Source organism: Orcinus orca, chromosome 5 (genome assembly GCF_937001465.1).
Source record: "Orcinus orca chromosome 5, mOrcOrc1.1, whole genome shotgun sequence".
NCBI classification, from domain to species: Eukaryota; Metazoa; Chordata; class Mammalia; order Artiodactyla; family Delphinidae; genus Orcinus; species Orcinus orca.
The window spans coordinates 140,798,727-140,820,905 of NC_064563.1; the positions used below are offsets into that span (position 1 = coordinate 140,798,727).

The 22,179-nt window shown below is 40.6% G+C and overlaps 1 protein-coding gene and 1 long non-coding RNA gene across 4 annotated transcripts in view; both read right to left on the reverse strand.

The window, feature by feature from the left end:
• The window catches only part of HLCS (holocarboxylase synthetase), a 196,604-nt gene that overhangs the window by 100,039 nt on the left and 74,386 nt on the right, over positions 1-22,179 (reverse strand). The gene's annotated exons all lie outside the window — the stretch shown is intronic.
• Positions 3,668-16,932, reverse strand: LOC125964558 (uncharacterized). The gene is made up of 3 exons (XR_007477686.1): positions 11,522-16,932; positions 4,806-4,872; positions 3,668-4,367 (listed from the first exon to the last, which is right to left on the reverse strand). It is a non-coding gene; the product is annotated as an uncharacterized LOC125964558 (long non-coding RNA).

The following is a 22,179-nucleotide window of genomic DNA, read 5'->3' on the forward strand; positions in this document are numbered from 1 at the left end:
TGGGGCCTTGGAAAAACAATGAGCCGTAGCGCCAAAGCCCCAGCATCAACCCTCCTTTGCTCGCCCACTCAGAACCTCCTGGGGCGCCCTGGCTTCTCAGAGCTCCCACCCCACACTGGCATCTCAGGGGCCCACCTTCTGGTTGCTTCATACAAGTTCAAATTCCCCTAGTCAAAGTAGAGTGGGCCTATTTGTTTTTTTTTTTATCTAATTGAACTTTTTATTGAACTATAGTTGATTTACAATGTTGTGCCAGTCTCCACTCTACAGCAAAGTGACTCAGTTATACACATACATTTTTTAAAATATTCTTTTCCAATATGGTTTATCACAGGATATTGAATATAGTTCCCTGTATATACTGCTATACAGTAGGACCTTGTTTATCCATTCTATAGATAAGACTTTGCATCTGCTAATCCCAAACTCTCATTCCTTCCCTCCCCCAGTCCACTCTCCCTTGGCAACCACAAGTCTGTTCTCTATGTCTGTGAGTCTGTTTCTGTTCCCTAGATAGGTTCATTTGTGCCATATTTTAGATTCCACATATAAATGATATCATATGGTATTTGTCTTTTTCTTTCTGACTTACTTCACTTAATATGATAATCTCTAGTTGCATCCATGTTGTTGCAAATTGTATGATTTCATTCTTTTTTATGGCTGAGTAGTATTCCATTGTACATCAGGGTGGTCTTGTTTTTTCTGGAAATCCCAGTTCTTAGCTGGTTGTCATTTATTTTGGGGGCCTTGGTTTTTCTTAATTTATTAATTATTTTAAATATTTTCATTAAATAGCTAAAGTCATTAAAAGCTTACATAAAAATCTCACTCATTGCCCTTAAACTTATGAATTCTTATCTCATCAAAAGCATGGCTAAATCTCCACTTCCTGTCTTCTCCTTTTTCATGTTTTTATATTTAATTCTTTAATCCATCTGGAATTTTTGATACATCTCCAAAAGACCAAAAGTAACTACTGGCTAAGCATTACTTGAAATATAAAGTTGGAACTCTTTCCCTAACCACCAAGCCTCGTCTCTAAGTGGAACCACAACTGGCGAAAGTGAGGTTGGAAAGATCAGTCTCTAATAAAAAACAGAGGATTGAGGGGAAACAATCAAAACAGCCTTAAATGTGTCTTCTCAATGCATCCACTCTTTCAACAAACATTTATTTACTAAGCCCCTGCCTCGCCCAGGCTCAAAGGACACAGCAGTAAACAAGTTGCTGACTTTGTTAAGTTTGAGTTTCCACAAACAAAATCCAGGCCAGGAAGAGGTGTGGACAGAGGGTGTGTCACAATGGTAGGAGCCGACCCTGCCATGGGGACGTCCGCCATGGGGACATCCAAGCAGGGGTGCAAAGGAAGACCGTGCACACGTGCAGGGCAGGGCCTTCCAGTGAAGGGGCAGCATACAGAGCACACAACAAAGGTCTATAAAACACCCACTTTCCGAGTGAGCCTGCTCGAGATCTCCCCTCCGATGACCTTTGCCTGGCTCCGAACGCCTGCAGCAGGCTGTGATCTGCTGAAGTTCCCATGCGGTTTGTGGCTTGAACTTTATTGCCACTATATGGCACGTTCCAGGTCAGAAGGAGCAGGGCAAGAATGCATGAGTGTCCTTGCTTTCATGCACACATGTGCCTTGTATGTAATACCTGTAGGGGGAGGGGCTTTCACTGAGCACCTGCTCTCTCCCTGGTATCGAATTTAGTTTTTGGATTTCATCTTATTCTGAGTAGGCATAATTATTCCTGATTTTTCAGATGAGGAAACTAAACAGAGAGGAGTCATATAACTTCCTCAGGGTCACTCAGGTAGCAACTGGTGAAGCAGGACTCAAGCCAGGTTCATCAGACTCCAAAGCCACGCCCTCCCGGAAGCCATGCTCCTTCCCCAAACTGGCCACCTAAGACAAAGTTTGAATCAATGAAGTGGGAAGGACGAGTCAGACCAATGTGCAGGGAAAGCTGCTGATGTCTCACTGTTAATTAGACCCCAAGTTCAAGTTTTATTTGGAGATATTCAAATTTTAATTGTAAGCTTTTTTTAATTGAGAAAAATACACAAAAATTAACATAAGCATTATCATGTAAGTCAAATACACTAAGTCAAATTACAACTTTAGCTTTATTTTACAAGGAAAAGAGGCTGAAGAAACAGGCAATAAATAAAAAGGAAAAATTATTTCTCTTAGAAATTCACCTGATACAGGGATTACTGCATTTTTCAAACCATGTCTAGTTTAGACATGGCACATCTGGTATGATAGATGCTGTGTGTGAATGGAAACAAGTGTAGAGTAATAAATGTTTCCCAGTGTTAAATAAACACCTCAGCGGTTCAGACTTTGCCCATTTCTCCACAGTAGGAGGCACTTATCTACTTTAACACTCTGCTACTTAGAGATTAGCACTCAATCAATTACCATCCACATGAGTTTATTTTTACAGAGAGCTTCAATAAAACGAGTGTGAAAATAAGTTAAACACATTCTATTCATTTTCTCAATTTTTCACCTCTCCCAATGGTGGATATGTTGACAGAAAAATTACTTCATTTTATTCCAACTGACATTTGTGGAACGCTAACCAGGTTCTGTGCTAAGGGCTCAGGGACAGGATATGACAAAGAGGAATGAAATGTGGTCTCCGGTCATTAAAAAGCACATATAACCTACCTTACAACACGGGCTATGTCCCTATAGCCCAAATGAAGGCGAATATAGGGAAATTCTCGACCCACCAATCTCAACAACTCCCTCTTTCTGCCCCCAACTCAAAACCCTCTGCACTTTGCCCACATAATTTACCTGTGTTTGGTTAGAGCTGCTGTTCTATGTGGTTTGTCGAGCTACTCTCAGCTGCTTCCAGATGTGGAAATACCTTTTCATCAAGAGATGTTTATTACATTTTATTTTTAAACACTACCTGCCTACTTCTGACATGCATTTCTAAATTTCTGTACCACCTATCTTTTTTAACAACAGCTTTATTGAGTTATGATCCAAATACCATAAGTTCACCCTTTTAAACTGTAAGATTCAGTCGTCTTAGTGTATTCACAGTTATACAACCAGCATCACTGTCTAATTCCAGAACATCTTCATCACCCCAAGAAGAAGCCACTTACCCATTAGTAATCCCTCCCCAATTCCCCACCCCATTCCAGGCAACCACTCACTTACTCTGTATCTCTGTGGATTTGTCTGTTCTGGGCATTTCATATAAATGAAACCATACAATATGTGGTCTTTTGGGTCTGGCTTCTTCCACTTAGCATAACGTTTTCATGGTTCATCCACGTTGTACCACGTATCAGTACTTCATTCCTTTTTATGGCTTAATAATATTCCATTGTACAAATAGACCACATTTTTGTCTATCCATTCATCCACTGATGCACACTTGGGTTGTTTGGCTACTGTGAGTAGTGATGTGTGTGCACAAGTTTTTGTGTGGACATATGTTCCACTTCTCTTGGGTAGATATCTGGGAGTAGGCTTGCTGAAGAGCATGGTAACTCCATGTCTAACCTTGTGAAGCTAACAGATTGTTTCCAAAGTGGCTGCACCATTTTACATTCCCACCATCAAGGTATGAGGGTTCTAATTTCTCTACATCCTCACCAACACTTCCCATCACCCATCTCTTTTGTTTTAGCTGTTCCAGTGGGGCTGACGTGGATCTCCCTGTGGGTACTACTCATCTTTAAAGCAGTCAGTATCATCATGTCCTGCTGCAGCGGAGAAAGGAAGGAAGGTCTGTGCTGCTGGAGGGTGCAAGGACTCCCTCCAAGCTCCAAAAGCTCAGGCCCAGCCTCCTGACTCAATTACTTCCCCACCAAAGCAATACCGTCTCTGCTTGTATGAAGGAATAAAGATGTACATTTGTACAGTTAGGTACTTAAAATGATTTGAAATATTGGTTGTGATCTTCCTATGAAGTAAAGAACCAACTTTTTCTCCATGGTGACTTCTGTGTAATACTTAAGCAGAGAATGGACAGTTCGCCTGGTATTGTCCTGGAGCTTCACATAGCTCATTTAACCTATACGACAACTGTAAATTAGGCATTCTTTTTCTAATCTACAATCAAGAAAACTGAAGCTCAGTGAAGTTAGATACTCCTGCACTCTGCCTAGGAAGTGAAGTCAGTCTGTCACAGCTGAGCAGCCAAACTCCAAGGAATGAATGAGCCACTGACACCTACTGCTAATTCCAGGGACCAGATGCAACTTTGCTGTTAAAGAGATGGAAACAGGGACATCCAGGAGTGAAAATGCAAGATGCACAGAGGGGTAATTCTCCAATCCTTTCTCAGCATCCAAAAAGCTCATCTTCTTTGGGATTTCCTTCAAAAAACTAAAGAATGGAGGTTGGAAAGGGAGTGAGACTGTAAATGAAATAAGATTAGCCAGAATCTGGTAACTGTTGATGGTAACTGATAAATACCTGAGCATCCCCTGTAATATTCTGTCAACTTCTATATACATATCTGAGATTTTCTATACTAAAAAGTAAATTACAGTCTCAAACTATCTCCCTCAAAATATTTACTAATTACAAAACGGGAAATACTAAGTTTACAGTGGAGAATCCTGGCAGACACTACCCTAGCCTAGGATTAACATCATGTAGCCCCCCCAACCCCCGAGTCAAGGTTAATATCATGTACCCCTGAGATGGTGCAACAAGAAGAGCCTATCACCTCTGTGGTATTCATCCCCAAAACACACAAGCTCAATGTAATCATGAGAAAACATCAGACAGACCCAAAGTAAGGGACATTCTACAAAATACCTGACCAGTACTCTTCAAAAGTGTCAAGGTCATAAAAGACAAGGGTAGACAGAGGAATTGTCACAGCCTGGAAGGAAACATGACAAATAATTGCAAGGTGATATCCTGGACTGGATCTCAAACAGAAAAATGACATCTGTGAAAAGACTAGTAAAACCAAGTAAGTTCTGCAAATTTGGTTAACAGTTGTGCAGGAAAGAGTTACCACAGTGGCCCTTGTGCTTATCCTTAGAAAGACCTGCTGCGAGGTGTTCCGTGACTGGCTTCTGGGAACTGGGTACTAGGAATGTTCTCATCATTTCCTAACTGATGAGGGTGGCCTACTGTGCCTACACTGTCTGTTCAAATAATATGGTGTATGCTGAACATCACTTTCCTTCTGGCAGTCTAAAATTTTGGCATGGGCTAGGCAGTGGGTGCCTACATGATCAGCCCCCAATAAAAACCCTGGGCACTGTGTCCTGAGTGAGCTTCCCTGGTAGGCAGCACTTTGTATCTGTCGCCACTGCTCATTGCTGGGAATTAAGTGTGTCCTGTGTGAACCCATGGGGAGAAGAGTCTCGGAATGCACCCAATTTCCTCCAGGCTTCACCCTGTGCCTTTTCCCTTTGCTGATTTTGCTTTGTATCCTTCTGCTGTAATAAGTCACAGCCACGAGTACGACTACGTGTCCTGTGGGTCCCCCTAATAAATCAGTGAATCTGAGGGTGGTCTTGGAAACCCCCAATACAATAATTGTACCAAAGTTAATTTCTTGCTTTTGATAAATGTACTGTGACTGTGTCAGATTTAACATAAGGGGAAGCTGGGTGGAAATTTTACAGAAATTCTATTTTTGCATAACCTGTAACTATCTAAAAAAAAATTGGTTTAAAAGGTTAATTACTTTTTCTTACTCCACAAGTAATTCACGTGGAAAATTTGGTACAAAATTTGGAAAAAACAGAGAAGCATAAAGAATAAAAATAAAATTCCTAAGAATTCTCCCTTCCCAAGAAAAACAATCAGTATAAAAATAACAACTCTTCTTTCCCCCTCACAGGTTTCTCACCCATCAATCGCTTTCCCCAGAAGGCCATGGAGAAATACTTTGGGGTAATACCATAGTAATGACTGTTGGGGAAGCGGGTTTTCGAAAAGTTACATCAACTTAATGGGTCTCACAAGCTTCAGTGGTCACACTTCAACTGTGGATAATAACGCTGCCCCTTTACTAGTAAAACTTTCTGTCTGAAATTAATGATGGAAAAATGAAGTATAAACCAACAGAGCTCATAAAGATGCTACACCAGCCTTCCCCGGTGGCACAGTGGTTGAGAGTCCACCTGCCGATGCAGGGGACACGGGTTCGTGCCCCGGTCTGGGAAGATCCCACATGCCGCGGAGTGGCTGGGCCCGTGAGCCATGGCCGCTGAGCCTGCGCGTCTGGAGCCTGTGCTCCGCAACGGGAGAGGCCACAACAGTGAGAGGTCCACTGGGATAGGCAGTAACATAAAACAAGACAACATATTTATAAAGAGGAGTTGATTCTTGTTGTGCCAGAAAATGAGCAATGGTTCAAGAAATGCTGTGGTCTGTCAAAAGGAGATGGGAATTACCCTGCAGGGGCTGCCACTGGGAAAATCTGGGATACTTTGAGCACAAAAATAAATAATGACATCTAGTATCAATACATTATAAACCATTGAATAAAACAAAAATCCACACATTTGTAGTGACATAAATAAAGGATGAGAAAGGAAAGCTATTTCTTACACAGAATGTCAACAAATAAATGCTAAAGAAATGAGTTAGAAGCTCGCTATTTTGCCACCTGATTCATGCAAGAGTCATAATAAAACTATTGGGTGAAAGTTTGAAACTAGCCTCAAAGTATCTCCCCATAGATTACTTATTTGGTACAAAAGGACAATGGTGATCTCTGTACCCCACCTTCACCGAGTGATACATGTTAACCTTGCAGGTACAGGACAACTGGCATTCGGAGCCTCCTGATGCACTGCTCTGAGGACACAACATCCCACGTGCTAAGCTCCTGCCCCAAACTGCCTGAATCAAATCCAGTATTCCTCAGAATGGCAATGCCATCTATGGCGAAGGCAGGCTGGGGTAATGCTCCAGGTTAAAGGAGATTCCGGGGACATGACAAGTAAATGCAATTGGGCCATCCTGGAATAGGGGGAAATGACCACAGCGAACATGATCAGGACAACTGGCAACATGTAAATATCCATTGTTAGGTAATGGCATTATGCCAATGTTAAACTGGCTAAATTTTATAATTGTGCTGTAGTTACATAAGAGAAGGTCTTATTAGCGCTGAGGGCCATGGGGGCATGATGGCTGCAACTGAGTCAAATGGCTCAAAATATACACATACACACAACATACGTGTGTATGTGTATATTAATTTCTTCACTGAGTGAGAGAGAAAAACTAAATGTGGCAAATTGTTAGGTCAGTCTTTATATTCATCTTTATTTCAAAATCAAAGTTTAAAGGATTGCTACGACTATTGCAAAATGGAAATGGAAAATGGGAAGCAATGAAGTCCTCAAGAAGATTAGCCTGCCGCCCATGACAGCCTAACTGTAGAGTCATACTAACAGCAGTCCTCTGCACAGCAGCAAAAGCAAGACAGAGCATTGGGGGACAGACAGCCTGCCCAAGACCAGATGGAGCTGAGGTAGTATGTGAGAACACAGAGCCACGCAATGAAGAATTAAAAGTGTCCAAGACAAAAGGGAGTAGGAGACATGAGGTTGCTGCCATGTGAACCCACACCAGATGTTAGAGAAGGCCCTGGTGGCCATCCAGGAGAAGGCGTGACCCACCTGCAGACCCTGACAGAGGAGGAGACGGGGCTGGGCAGGGATGCTGTTTCGCCAGGTCAGTGCAGAGGGCCCATATCTGGAGAGTGAGAACTGCATCTCTGGATGGGCTCTGTGCCCTATGGTAGGAGGGTAGAAACTGCGGAGGCATAATAATTAATTGTAAGAAATGAAGCTTCTCTGGCTTCATTTTCTTCACTTGCACAAGAAGGGGGAGAGAGGAGGTGTGGGAAAGGCCCTTGGTACAAAGTGCTCAATAGATATCTTTTAGCTGGCTAACTCCTGCAAAACTAGGGAGTAAGCCAAAAGGGAGGATGCCAAGGCATCCGTGAAGAGGGAACACAACAAAAGAGACAGTACTGTCCCAGGATGGTGGCTAAGGGGACATCCAAATGACAGTGGTGCTCCAGGCCTAGAAGATGGCTGCTGGAAAGGAAAACCAGAACCAATTAATGCATTCAAGCATTTGGAAAGTAACACTGATAAGCTGTTACGTGTGTACACACACTAGTTAGCAGGCTTTAGTATATTCTGAAAGTTGAACATTTTTATCAACTCCTCCCAAAATAACCCCCTACCCATTATCCATCAATCCCCATCTCCCCCAACTGCCACCCCCTGGCAACTACCAATCTTACTTTGTGTCTCTATAGATTAGCCTATTCTGGGCATTTCGTATAAACGAAATCATATAATACGCAGTCTTCTGTGACAGGCTTCTTTCACTTAGCACAATGTTTTCAAGGTTCACTGATGCTGGATCACATATGAGTGCCTCATTTCTTTCTATGGCTGAATACTACTCCACTGTATGGACAGACCACATTTTGTTGATCCATTCATCTACTGGGCTGCTCTCTCCTTTTGGCTACCGTGAGTAATGCTGCTACAAATATCCACGCACAAGTCTGTATGTGGACATATGTTTCACTTCTCTAGGGTTGATACCTAGAAGTAGAAATGATGGGTCATATAGTAACTCTATGTTTATTGAACCTTTTGAGAAAACTCCAGTCTTCCAAAGCTGTTCCGCCATGTTACATTGCCATCAGCAGTATAAGAGGGCTCCAATTTCTCCGTATCTTCAACAACAATTATTACTGTCTTTTCCTTCATGGCCATCTTAATGTGTAGGAGGTAGTAATTTGTTGTGGCTTTGATTCGCATTTCCCTGATGGCTGATGATGTTGGGCATCTTTTCATGTGCTTTATGAGCACATCTGTTTTCCCTCACAAAATGTTCTTTCAAATTTCACATTCTGCCCTACCAGTTCAGAAACGCTTGACGTCTGCTCCTCTCACCCTCTTGTTCCCTGTGGTGTGCCTGCCTGGGTGACCGTCCCATTCACCGATGTTGACTAGCCCTAGAGAGCCTATAACTCAGCTTCCAGGCCTGGAAAGGGATGAAAGAACCTCTAATCAAGTACTTATAAGTGTGACAGACCAGAGAAGGAAGCACAGGAAAGGCCCGGTGGCTTGCCAAAGTGAAAGCCATTCAGTGATGGCTGAAATGGAGCCCCAAGGTCTCTGGACTATTCTTTCCACTAAGCCATGCCATGCCCCTAATTCAACACTTGCCATTTCCTAACTGCCACAAATTCCCCAAATCCCACATGAGCCAACAGTGTACTTGCAATCATAAATACGAGTGCTCACTCTTCTCCCATGCCCAGCATGGCATGGCACAAACAAAACAATAATCCTGCAGGCCTCTGGGGATGCACAGTCAGTGGGGAGACATGGCCCACACAAGCACCAGAGTGACGCAGGTAGAGAACTACTGACTCTACCTGAAGACATGAATGAGGCGTCCAGAGGACAGAACTCGCCAAGACTGCCCAGTGGGAATGAATCAGATGGAAAATGGTGGGGAAAATACTCAGGCAGTGGGAGCAGCGCATTCAAAGTTCCACTTCATAGAAGGTGTGCGGTGAAACTGAAACAAAAAGGATCAGGGTCACAGGCAGACCCAAGGCTGGGAAAAAAAGGTTAGAGCCAAGTGGTTGTCTTCTCTGGCATGGTAAGGGCTGGGACTGTCTAGATTAGGAAATGTAAAACCTGTGAGCTTTTGAGATAAAAAGGGACGTGATCAGATGTGCACTTAAAGAGCTCACCCAAGTGACAGTGTCCCTGAACATCATACAGATAGATTTTTTCCGGCAAGTTATGAAAATTGAAAACTACTATAAAACAACACTGAAACTTGCTCAAGATTCTCATTGTACTATTTCTTCTGAGGGAAGTTTTGCTGCTCAAGGCCCAAGAGCCCATCTGAACCCCCTATGATGGGGTTAAAAAGTGTTACCATATCATGTGGAACTCTGCTGTGTGCCCCAAAGCAGTGGTCTTCAAACCTAGGTCTTGCATACCGCCTAAATGAACTGCAAAAAAATTATGAAAGTCTTGCATGTTTTTAAGTTGACATATAAATTTGGATAGTTGCAAAGGATGGAATTTCTGGCTTGGGGCAGACATTGATATTTTAAATAAAACTATTACATTGCTCGGGCTTGCCTGGTGGCACAGTGGTTAAGAATCCGCCTGCCAATGCAGGGGACACGGGTTCGAGCCCTGGTCCCGGAAGATCCCACATGCCGCGGAGCAACGAAGCCCGTGCACCACAACTAGTGAAGCCCGCGTGCCTAGAGCCTGTGCTCCACAACAAGAGAAGCCACTGCAATGAGAAGCCCACGCATGGCAACAAAGAGTAGCCCCTGCTCACCGCAGCTAGAGAAAGCCCACGCAGAGCAACGAAGACCCAACGTGGCCAAAAATAAATAAATAAAATAAATTATTTAAAAAAAAACTATTACATTGCTCTTTTTAAAAATGTATTCAAAGGAATTGAAGTACCATATAAATGTGTTACCCACCATCATTAATTTTAAAAGTACCTGAATAAACTTCTTTAGTCAAAAAATTTCATTCCTTTTCTCCTTCAACAAAATGTCACTTCATCCCCAAAATTTCACCCTAACAATCATTTTGTTTGAAAGTCTTAACCTCCCTGATTTACTTGTTTACAAATTTTAAAAGTATGTAAAAATTGACATTTTTAATCATTTTATTTCCTATGACCATAAGGCTCTAAGTACTAAAATGTTTCTCTTGTGGATTGATTTACAGTTAGAATTATCACTAGTAAAGATCTGACCAAAATACAACTGTTTCAAATTTTAATAAAAATATTACACATATAAACTTGAAATCCATTGGAAATATAGCTCTTAAAGAGATGAATAGGTCCTTTTTTTAAAATGGTATTCATAAATGAATATTACTTATTGTTAGAATGAGACAGGGACCAATATCAATTCTATTCCTACTTTCCATTTTTTAGATGTAAACACTAGGAAACCTCATTCACATACATAAGTACAAGGCAATAGCAGGAGTTTTTATTACAGCACTGTCACTCAATTCTTTAAATTCCTTCCAACATATTTGTCAAAAATCACACCCTTATCTATCATCAAAAGGAATTTTTAATGATCCTTCAGCTGACAGATGTTAGGCCTTTCTTCAACTCAGTCTAAAGAATTGGAAACCACCTGACATGCAAAAGGAATTGCTACCCAGTGTCATTTGCTTTCTCACAACAATATTTCACACCATCCTTTTGTTTGCCACCCCAGAGGTTGCTCCGTCTCAGACAAGGCTCCATCCATAATAAGATTATGGACGGATGAAAAGGGCAATTCTACAGGGCATTGTGGAGGGTGGGAGAATAAAACAGGCTTGATACCCCACCACAGGCATTTCCTCAGGCAAACAATTTCAGGAAAGTGCCCCTATACAAGCTGAGGGTCTGAAAACTAAACCGTCCCCCACATGTACCCCAAAATGCAACCCCCAGTTTAAAGACCAGTGCTCCAAGGCACATACCTGCAGATTCCTGGGTCTTCCACTCTGCTTAAACCTTGAACTGGAAGCTTTGTCCCTATCAAAACCAAGAAAGGATAGGAAAGCAAGAATGAAGCAAAGGTGAGAAAGGATGTAAAATGTTAGAAAAAGAAAAAGGTTAATAGAGAAAAGATCTGCAAATTAGAACCCTGCAACGTGCCACACCAAGTCCATCAAATTGAGTTTATTTTTTCAACTAGCTTCTTCCCAGCTCTTGCTTCTCCCTGGAGGCATCCAGAGAATCTCTTCTGTTTTTGCACTTGTTTTTTGCTGTTGCTGTTTTCAAAGCAAAGGGCTATCATTTCAACCCAAGCTTTTCCAAACAAACAGTAAAATGTGTTAGAAATTTTGAAACATTCCACCACCATTGATCCTTACTATTCCGATATGGTCTAATAACTCAAAATTATTCCCTGTCATATGCACTTTATATGACATCAGCTACCACACAAGTTTTTAGCACACAGGAAGCAGGTGGCCCCAGCGATCTCTCCTGTATCTCACATCTGGTATATTGTGCTCCATGTAAGGTGCTGAGTCCGATTTTTAATAAAAACATGGCCTAAGCTTGTAAACGTTCAAGTAAAATATACCTCTAAAACTGCTGTATTTAATTTCCAGTCATGAAAGTCTAAAATTATTGTAAAATAATACTCAAACTTTTTCATAGATCCGTTCAATGAAGCTTAAAACTACTTTCCTTTCAGAAAGGAAAAGCGCTTCATAACTAACAGCTTCTTGAATTCACATGTGCTGTCTTATTTTGTGAGCCTGAATTGTATAAATTTTATAACCTTTCAATCTGGACAAAATTAGTTTGCTTAGTAGTGCAAAGTAATAGTACACTGAAGTTTCTGGATAATGGCTGGGGGAAGGGAATGGTAAAGGGAAGGGCAGAAACGCTTAAAATTAAATCAATAACCCATGACTTGGATAAATTCATCTCTTTTCAAAAATGAAACTTATGATTTAAAAGGAGATACACTCAGAAATAAATATACTAACACAAAGATGATTATAAACATTGTCTTATAATTAAAGAAATAACCATTTCAACCACGTTATTACACTTTATATGACATTGGTGTAAAAGTGTGTCTACCAAAATGGTACAGATTTTTGCAAGTTCAAACTTGTAATCGTGTATCTGACTAAATATAAGTTGTTGCATTAGCACTAGGTCTCCCCTTCTAGTCAATGAAAGGTGGAGTCCCTGTAATTTAGATGACTGTTTTCATGATTTGAGCAAATCCATAGCAGAAACATGGGGATCACATTCCTTCCATCATAAATTCCTCAAAAGCAATCTTGCACTAAAGCAGCTGGTTCTAAATCAAAAGGTAACTTTCATTTCCTATAAATAATTTCATCTCATCTTTAACCATCATCTTCAACCACAGATTTTTAAATTGTTACTCAATTGGGTAACTACGTAGAAATAAAGTAGTATTAGATGCTGGCTATAAAACAAAGCCAAGAACTTGAGTAGTTTTTTTTTTAAAAGTGTTCTGCTCTAATGAATGTACTCAGTAATACACATTTCTCCAAAGAACTTACATTATAATGTTTCATTCTTCGTTTCTCTTTTTTTTTGGGGGGGGGGCGATGGTGGTGGTGGTTACTCTCCCTTACTGTCAAATTAAGATGCAAGAATCAGCCCCCCAGCCATTGTAGGGAAACAGGTTCTCTCAAACCCCAAGTGAAGTTGGGTATATCCGCTAGGTTGGCAGGTAGTTTAACAAAGGCTATCCAAACTAAAGACACATCCGTGATGACCCATTTCCCATAGAAGAGAAACACCGCGCATGTCCGCAGTGAGCAGTGTGCCACATAGGCATTTACAACACTGATTCTAGGAGCAAACGGTGGAAACCAGTTAGCTATCCATTAAGAAGGAAATTGCTAAATAGAGTGGTATGCTCCTGCTGTGGGATATTATGCAGTTGTTAAAAGGCATGAACTATATCAATTTGCGGTAACAGGAAGTCTCCGAGATGCACAGCTGAATGACAGAAATGCAGTAGCAAAGACAGACAGCAGCCCACCCAGATCTGCTCTCCCCTTCTTGCCTATGTCATGCATCTCCTCGCCCTCCTCCTCTTAGGTGGGCTGGCTGGGCGCATGCTTCTGACAACGTAAGGTGAGAGTGTACCACTGCACCCGCACCTGTTAAGGAGAAAATCTCTGGCCCACTCTTTCCACCCTGTTGTCCTCCTTGCCGGCTGGAATAGCAATGACCAGACTGACCTAGGAAGCGACATGTTAAAGATGCCAAGCCACTGTCAGCCTGGGACCTCAAATGACCTCATGGAACACTGCAGCCCAAAGACCTAGACTACTTATCCTGGACTGTCACATGATGTAGAACTGAATGCTTTTCTCTTAAAGCCAAATTATTATTTGGTCTCTTGCTATTTAGCAACTTAATCTTTTATCCCAATGTAGAAAAAAAGACACAGTAAGGTATCTTTAAATAATATTATATTTAAAAGTCCTAGAAAAAAACAAATCAACCTCCCAACAGTGATTACAGAGGTGGGAATGAGGAATGGGAGGGTGGAGGTAAAGGAGACAAATAGAACTGGGGTGAATGTTAATATTAGTTGTAATTTTTAATTTTATGAAAGCAAAAAATATTCACGTGTTACTTGTATAACTGATAACAATCTATAGATGGTCCCGACTTAGGATGGTTCGTTCAACTTACAATTGTTTTGACTTTACAATGGTGCAAAAGCAATATGCACTCAGTAGAAGCCACACTTCAGATTTTGAACTTTTACCCTTTCCCAGGCCAGCAATATGCAGTACAATATTCTCTTGTGATACTGGGAAGCAGCAATAAACCACAGCTCCCTGTCACCCACACGATCATGAGGGTAAACAACAGTCAAGACACGTAGAACCATTCTGTACCCAGACAACCATTCTTTTTTACACTATCAGTATTCAACAAATTACATGAGAAATTGAACACTTTATTATAAAATAGGCTTTGCGTTAGATGATTTTGCCCAGTGGTAGGCTAATGTAAGTTTTCTGAGCACAGTGAAGGTAGGCTAGGGTAAGCTAGGATGTTTGGTAGGTTAGGTGTATTAACTGCATTTTCGATTTAATGACACTTTCAGCTTACAGTGGGTTTATCAGGATGTATAACCCCATCATAAGTCGAGGTAGATCTGTATAGGATTTTATGATTTTAAGTACCAATTCCAGTTTTCTTCTAAATTTTGCATTGAGCTCGTATTTTGATTCTAATTTAATTCCAGGAAATACATCCTTCCACAAAGTAGAAATAAATGATGACCAAAGTAAAAATTATAGTGGAGAAAAAGCATCAAGAAAACATTGTTTGGGACTTCCCTGGTGGCGCAGTGGCTAAGACTGCACACGCCCAATGCAGGGGACCCGGGTTCGATCCCTGGTCAGGGAACTATATTCCACATGCATGCCACAACTAGGAGTTTGTGTGCCGCAACTAAGAGTTCGCATCCCTCAAATAAGGAGACAGCGAGCCGCAACTAAGACCCCACACAACCAAATAAATGAATAAAAAACATTGTTTGCCTGCCACCCACACCTTCACAGGGATACAAAACAACTGGCTGGTGCAACCAGAGAACTTTGTCTTGAAGGAGTGTGTCCTGTACATGTGTTCTTCCCCCAGGCTACCACGTGAGCCTTGACAGTGTACCTCCACTTCAGGACCTCCAGAACCCAGGGGCAGCCCCCCCCACAGGCCAGGAGAGCACTAGACTAGGCAGCAGTTGGGGTGAAGAACCAAGGGTGCCCCCTTCTGCCTCCTCAGAGTGGTGAGTTTTGGAGCAGTGCTTCCTCTCTCTGAGCTGCAGTTTCTTCCCATGGAAAATCGAGAAACTGTATAGGTTGTACCTGAGCTCTAACTCCTTGGATTCAAGCCTCAGCTGGAATGTTCTAAGGGGAAAATTACAACTTTTTTTTTTAATGATCTGACTCAATTTATTAAGGGAAAAATAATGAATTTTACATGAGTTTCTTTCAGCCATCTCATTATATGCCAGAAAAGAAATTTTCATTTTCAATCTTATTTCTTTCCTAAGGATTACCCACACTAACTGCATTTTGTATTTCCAAAATGTCCTTTGATTTAAAAAAAAGCAATATGAGAACATAAGACATGCTTAAGAAGTTTCATAAAACTCAGAGGAAACAAAATTCTACCTTCAATAATTCTCATATTTACCAGACTCACTTAGTCCTATGAAATTATCCAGCCGATGAGAATGTTGCTCTCTGATACACCATATCCTCATTTTGTGAATCCTTCACTTTAAACTTGCTGACATCCTTAATCTTGTGTTTATATCACCCGAGGAAAAACCACAGCTCTCAGAACTTCAGCAGTACCCCAGGGATCAAATCCAATGCCTTTATTTTTTTAAAAAAGGAGGGAGGTTATCCCAGCTAGGATCATTTTATGAACAATAAGGGAACTTAACTTCTGGGTTATCCCTAGACTGCTGTTTTGGAATCTTTTAGGAGTGCAACAAGAATAGGACAGCGGACAACCACCTTTAAAGAAAACCTGTGAACCCTATTCATGACATGCTCAAATTGCACAGAATCTGAAGAATAAAAGTTGTCTGCCACAATTTTAAAAGTAATTCCACAATGAAGCATGTGTGTTTTTCATTTAAGAGACGCCAGAAATTGATACTGAAAGACTGGGTCAGTGGCAAGATCTGGCGGCTTTTGTTTTCCTCGCCAGTACTGCAGTAAGGAGCACAGCCTCTGGCCACCACGGGCCGGCACTCAAAACCCGCGGCCGCCAGGAGCAAGCACCTGGATCGCTGAGCCTCCCTGGATGCACATCAGGGTCCTTATTACCACAGAGGGGCGCGGGGAAGGGTAAAAGCTAATACACAGAAAGTTCTTATCACTGAGCACCATACACAGACTTAGCAAATGCAATAGTTACTCTCCAATGGTTAGCAGCTATTAACTCATTATTTTTATTAGTTATCATTAGCAGTGATTTTCACCTATGAGCAAGTTTTCCCTTCCCATTTCTTAAAATATCTACCCAGATAATAATTAACTATTAATTTTAAAATTAGATTATCAGTAAGTAGAAAGAAACTGTATTACTACCTATGTTACCATTCCATCAGTTATTTGTAAATTTGGAGATATGAGGGTTTTTACCTCAGTTCCCATACGAGAGGTCACTGTTAAGGAATCATAGCTGAAAGTATCCCTAAAAATAAGCGGAAAATCTTAAAGAGGGGCTTAGGACAAAACATCACGTTGGGGAAAATATCTTAATGACTGGATAACAAGAAGACTTTTCAATAAAATTATGAGCTAGAGATAAAGAAGACTAAAATCCAAACACTAAGAGAAGAAAGCTAACTCCTCACGGGCTCACTACGACGGTTTTAAACGAGCCGGGCAGAATGGTCTGGAAAATAGCATCTTAGGGAGAGAAACTGGCACCGACCCCGCCCACCCCACCCCTGCCTAGAGCCTTGGAGAGTATCTTTTGAGCAATTATGGAGTAAACTTACATCAGAATATACATTAATGAGAATATTTTAAGTAATGAGAACACAGCTAATTATATCTTCCCTGTTTAACAGGAAGCCAAACACTTGACGGCAAGCCTGAGACTCCCAGCGTGCTCAGCAGGGAGCCGCCTATTCCGCACACACTCAGAACGGCCATGACAGCAGGCTGGGTGATAGGAGGTGTGAGAAATGAAAACTTTATGTGCAGACAAATTAAGATTTTTAAAATATTTTCACTAGGGGCATAAATAGAAAGAAATTAGACCACTGGGATTTCAGAAAATGAGAATACAGACTGTGATTTTTGTTTTACATTTTAGTACTGAGAATACCCAATACCAAAGGAGTAAATAATCCAGCTAGTCACAAAAAGTAACACTTCAATTTTAATTGCATACATTTCATATACCTTAAGCTATTTTGTTCAAGGGGGAAATTTTTGTGGATTTAAGTAGAAGAAAGAAGACAAAGAAAAATGTATGAATGTAGGAAAACACATATTTCCTTTTATGAGGCGGGCTTGACATACAATTGGGGATACCAAGAGGTTACATAAACCCAGTTTTTATGAATTTAAATTCATAAAACATCATGGATGTTTTTAAAAATCTTCCACAGTAATTTACTTATAAAAATATTGATAACAGCTCATGCAGCTGAATATCAAAAAAACAACCCAATCAAAAAATGGGCAAAAGGGACTACGCTGGTGGTGCAGTGGTTAAGAATCCGCCTGCCAGTGCAGGGGACACAGATTCGAGCCCTGGTCCAGGAAGATCCCACATGCCGGGGAGCAAGTAAGCCCAAGCACCACAACTACTGAGCCTGTGCTCTAAAGTCCACGAGCCATACTGCTGAGCCAGTGTGCCAAAACTACTGAAGCTGCGCGCCTAGAGCCTGTGCTCTGCAACAAAGAGAAGCCACCACAATGAGAGCCTGAGCACTGCAATGAAGAATAGCCCCCGCTCAGCAATGAAGCCCCAACCCAGCCAAAAATAAACAAACAATAAATTTATTTTTTTTAAAAAAGGGCAGAAGATCTGAACAGACATTTCTCCAAAGAAGACATACAGATGGCCAAGAGGTACATGAAAAGATGTTCAACAACACTAATTATCAGAGAAATACACATCAAAACTACAATGAGTTCCCAACACATCTCCTATAGCCCATTAAAAAATTAAGAAAAAAAAAAGCTGCAATGAGGTATCACCTCACACCAATCACAATAGCCAACATCAGAAACCTAAACGTCCAACCACAGATGAATGGATAAAGAAGATGTGGCACATATACACAATGGACTATTACTCAGCCATGAAAAGGAATGAAATGGGGTCATTTGTAGAGATGTGGATGGACCTAAAGTCTGTCATGCAGAGTGAAGTAAGCCAGAAAGAGTAAAACAAATACCGTATATTAACGCATATATGTGGAATCTAGAAACATGGTACAAATGAACCTACTTCCAGGCCAGGAATAGAGACGCAGACACAGAGAACAGATATGTGGACACAGGAGGGAAGGGGAGGGTGGGACGAACTGGGAGATCAGGATAGACATATATACACTACCATGTGTGAAATAGCTAGCTAGTGGGAACATGCTAGAAAGCACAGGAAGCTCAGCTTGGTGCTCTGCGATGACCTAGATGGCTGGGATGGGGGCGGGGCGGTCCAAGAGGGAGAGGATATACGTATCCTGATTTACTTATCACATATAGCTGATTCACTTCATTGTATAGCAGAAAATAACACAATATTGTAAAGCAATTATACTCCAATAAAAAAAAAAATCTACCCTGGAGAGGGTGTGGAGAAAGGGGAACCCTCCTACACTGCTGGTGGGAATGTAAATTGGTACAGCAGCTATGGAGAACAGTATGGAGGTTCCTTAAAAAACTAAAAATAGAGCTACCATATGATCCAGCAATCCCACTCCTGGGCATATATCTGGAGAAAACCATAATTCGAAAGGACACATATACCCCAATTTCACTGCAGCACTATTTACAATAGCCAGGACATGGAAGCAACCTAAATGTCCATCGACGGAGGAATGGATAAAGAAGATGTGGTACATATATACAATGGAATATTACCCAGCTATTAAAAAGAATGAAATAATGCCATTTGCAGCAACATGGATGGACCTAGAAATTGTCATACTGAGTGAGGTAAGTCAGACAAAGAAGGAGAAATATCGTATGATATCACTTATATGCAGAATCATAAAAAAAGGATACAAATGAACTTATTTACAAAACAGACTCACAGATTTAGACGAGGAATTTACGGTTACCAGGGGAATGGGTGGGGGGGGATAGTTAGGGAGTTTGGGATAGACATGTACACACTGCTATATTTAAAACGGATAACCAACCAGGACCTACTGTACAGCACAGGGAATCTGCTCAATATTATGTAAAAACCTAAATGGGAAAATAATTTGAAAAAGAATGGAGACATGTATAACTGAAATCACTTTGCTGTACACCTGAAACTAACACAACATTGTTAATCAACTATAGTCCAATATAAAATAAAAAGTTAAAAAAAAACATGTCGTACATATATACCGTGGAATATTAATAATGCCATCTGCAGCAACATGGATGGACCTAGAGATTGTCATACTGAGTGAAGAAAGTCAGACAGAGAAAGACAAATATCGTATGATATCGCTTATATGTGGAATCTAAAAAAATGGTACAAGTGAACCTATTTACAAAACAGAAATTGAGTCACAGATGTAGAAAACAAACTTATGGTTACCAAGAGGGAAGGGGGGGATGATAAATTGGGAGCCTAGATTGACACATACATGCTACTGTATATAAAAGATAACTAATAAGAACCTACTGTATAGCACAGGGAACTCTATTCTGTGCTCTGTAATGACCTATATGGGAATGGAATTTAGAAGAGAGTGGATATATGTATATGTATGGTTGATTCACTTTACTGTAGAGCAGAAACTAACACGACATTGTAAATCGACTACACTGAAATTAAAAATTTGAAAAATACTGATACATTATAGCAAGGATAAAATTTTAGAGTCAACGCTCATATACACATCAGCTAGATTCTACCATTAATATTCTATCCACCCACTTATTACTTTATGCATTTCAACATGAACTGCAGATATTCCCTGTTGATACTTAAGCCAGCATTGAACTAGAGCTCTATATTTTAGTTTTTATATAAAATTTACCTGGAGTGGTGTTTATTATAAGATCTGCTGGGGTTTGACAAATGTCTACACCTGTTTTACCCGTTTTGGTAAAATAAGAAACACTACCATCACTCACGGGGCTGCCCAGGGCTTTTCCCAGTTGATTTCCACCCCTACCCCGCCAGAGACACTCACTCTCCTGATTTCCTCCCACGAGGTATTAAACTTGCCTGTTCTAGAACTTCATAACACACAGACACACAGCAGGTACTATTTTGTGGAAGGGTTCCTTTACTACGCATAAAACTTCTGAAATTCGTGCAAGTTGATGCACGTATCAGTAGTCTGTTCTTTTTTGTTGTGTAGTGGTATTCAATTGTATGAATCTGCTACAGTGTATCCTATCCATTCATCTGTTGATGGACTTTTGGGTTGTTTCCAGATTTTTAGCTATTACAAATAAAGCTGCTGTGAATAATGATGTACAAGTCTTTGTGTAGACACATATTTTCATTTAAGCAAATAACTAGGAGTAGGACTGTTGGGTCAGAAGGAAAAGTACATGTTTGCTTTTAGAAAACAAACTGACATACCGTTTCGTCAAAGTGGTCATACCATTTTACATTCTCACCAGTGATGTGATGTTTGGGAATTCTGAGTTATTCCACAGCCTTGCCATTATTTGGTGTGGTTAACCTTTTCATTCTTAGCTACTCTGGTGGGTATGCATATCTCGTGATTTTAATTTGCATTTTTCTGAAGACAGAAAATGTCGAGGATCTTTTCATGTGCTTATTTGGCTGCTGGCATTCTTATTTTGTGAAGTGTTGTTGAAATATTTTAATTGGGCTGTTTGTCATTTTATTATTGAGTTGCAGAAGTTCTTTATATATTACATATATCAGATTTTGTAAGATATATGTTTTGAAAATATTATCTCCCAGTGTGACTTGTCTATTCATTTTTAATCAGTATCTTCTGATGAGCAGAATACTTTCATTTTTGTGAAGACTAATTTGTCCATTTTTTTCTTCTATGGTTACTGCATTCTCTAACCAATGTTTGAAACCTCTGACCACTCCCAGGTCATGAAGATTTCTATTTTCCTTTACAAGCTTTATAATTTTTGCTTTGTATTAAGGTCTATGATCCATCTCAAGCCAATTTTCATGTATGATGTAAGGTAGGGATCAAGACTCATTTATTTTCCTATATGAGCTTATATCTAATTATGCCAGCACTGTTTCTTGAAAAGACTTTCCATTCTCCATTGGACTGCTTTGACATCTGTGTCAAAAATCAAACGGCCAATTAAGGGCAGGTCTATTCCTGGCGTATTCTGTTCTACTGATCTATTATTTTTATTAATGCCAATACCACCCAGCTTTGCTTATCACAGATTTACAGCAAATTTTAAAAGTCAGATAATGTGACTTCAACTTTGTTTTTTTTTCAATTTTTTGGCTGTGTTGGGTCTTCATTGCTTCTTGTGGACTTCCTCTAGTTGCAGCAAGCAGGGGCTACTCTTCGTTGCTGTGCATGGGCTTCTCACTACAGTGACTTCTCTTGTTGTGGAGCACGGGCTCTAGGCGCACGAACTTCAGTAGTTGTGGCACGTGGGTTCAGTAGTTGTAGCTCGTGGGCTCTAGAGCGCAGACTCAGTAGTTGTGGCACACAGGCTTAGTTGTCCCACGGCATGTGGGATCTTCTCAGACCAGGGATTGAACCCATATCCCCTGCATTGACAGGCGGATTCTTAACCACTACACCACCAGGGAAGTCCTTCAACTTTGTTCTTGTTCAAAGTTATTTTCAATTGTAGAACTCTTATATGTAAATTTTATAAGGAGTTCATACATTTCTACTAATACTACTGCTGTGATTTTTCTTAAATTTGCACTGAATTCATAAATC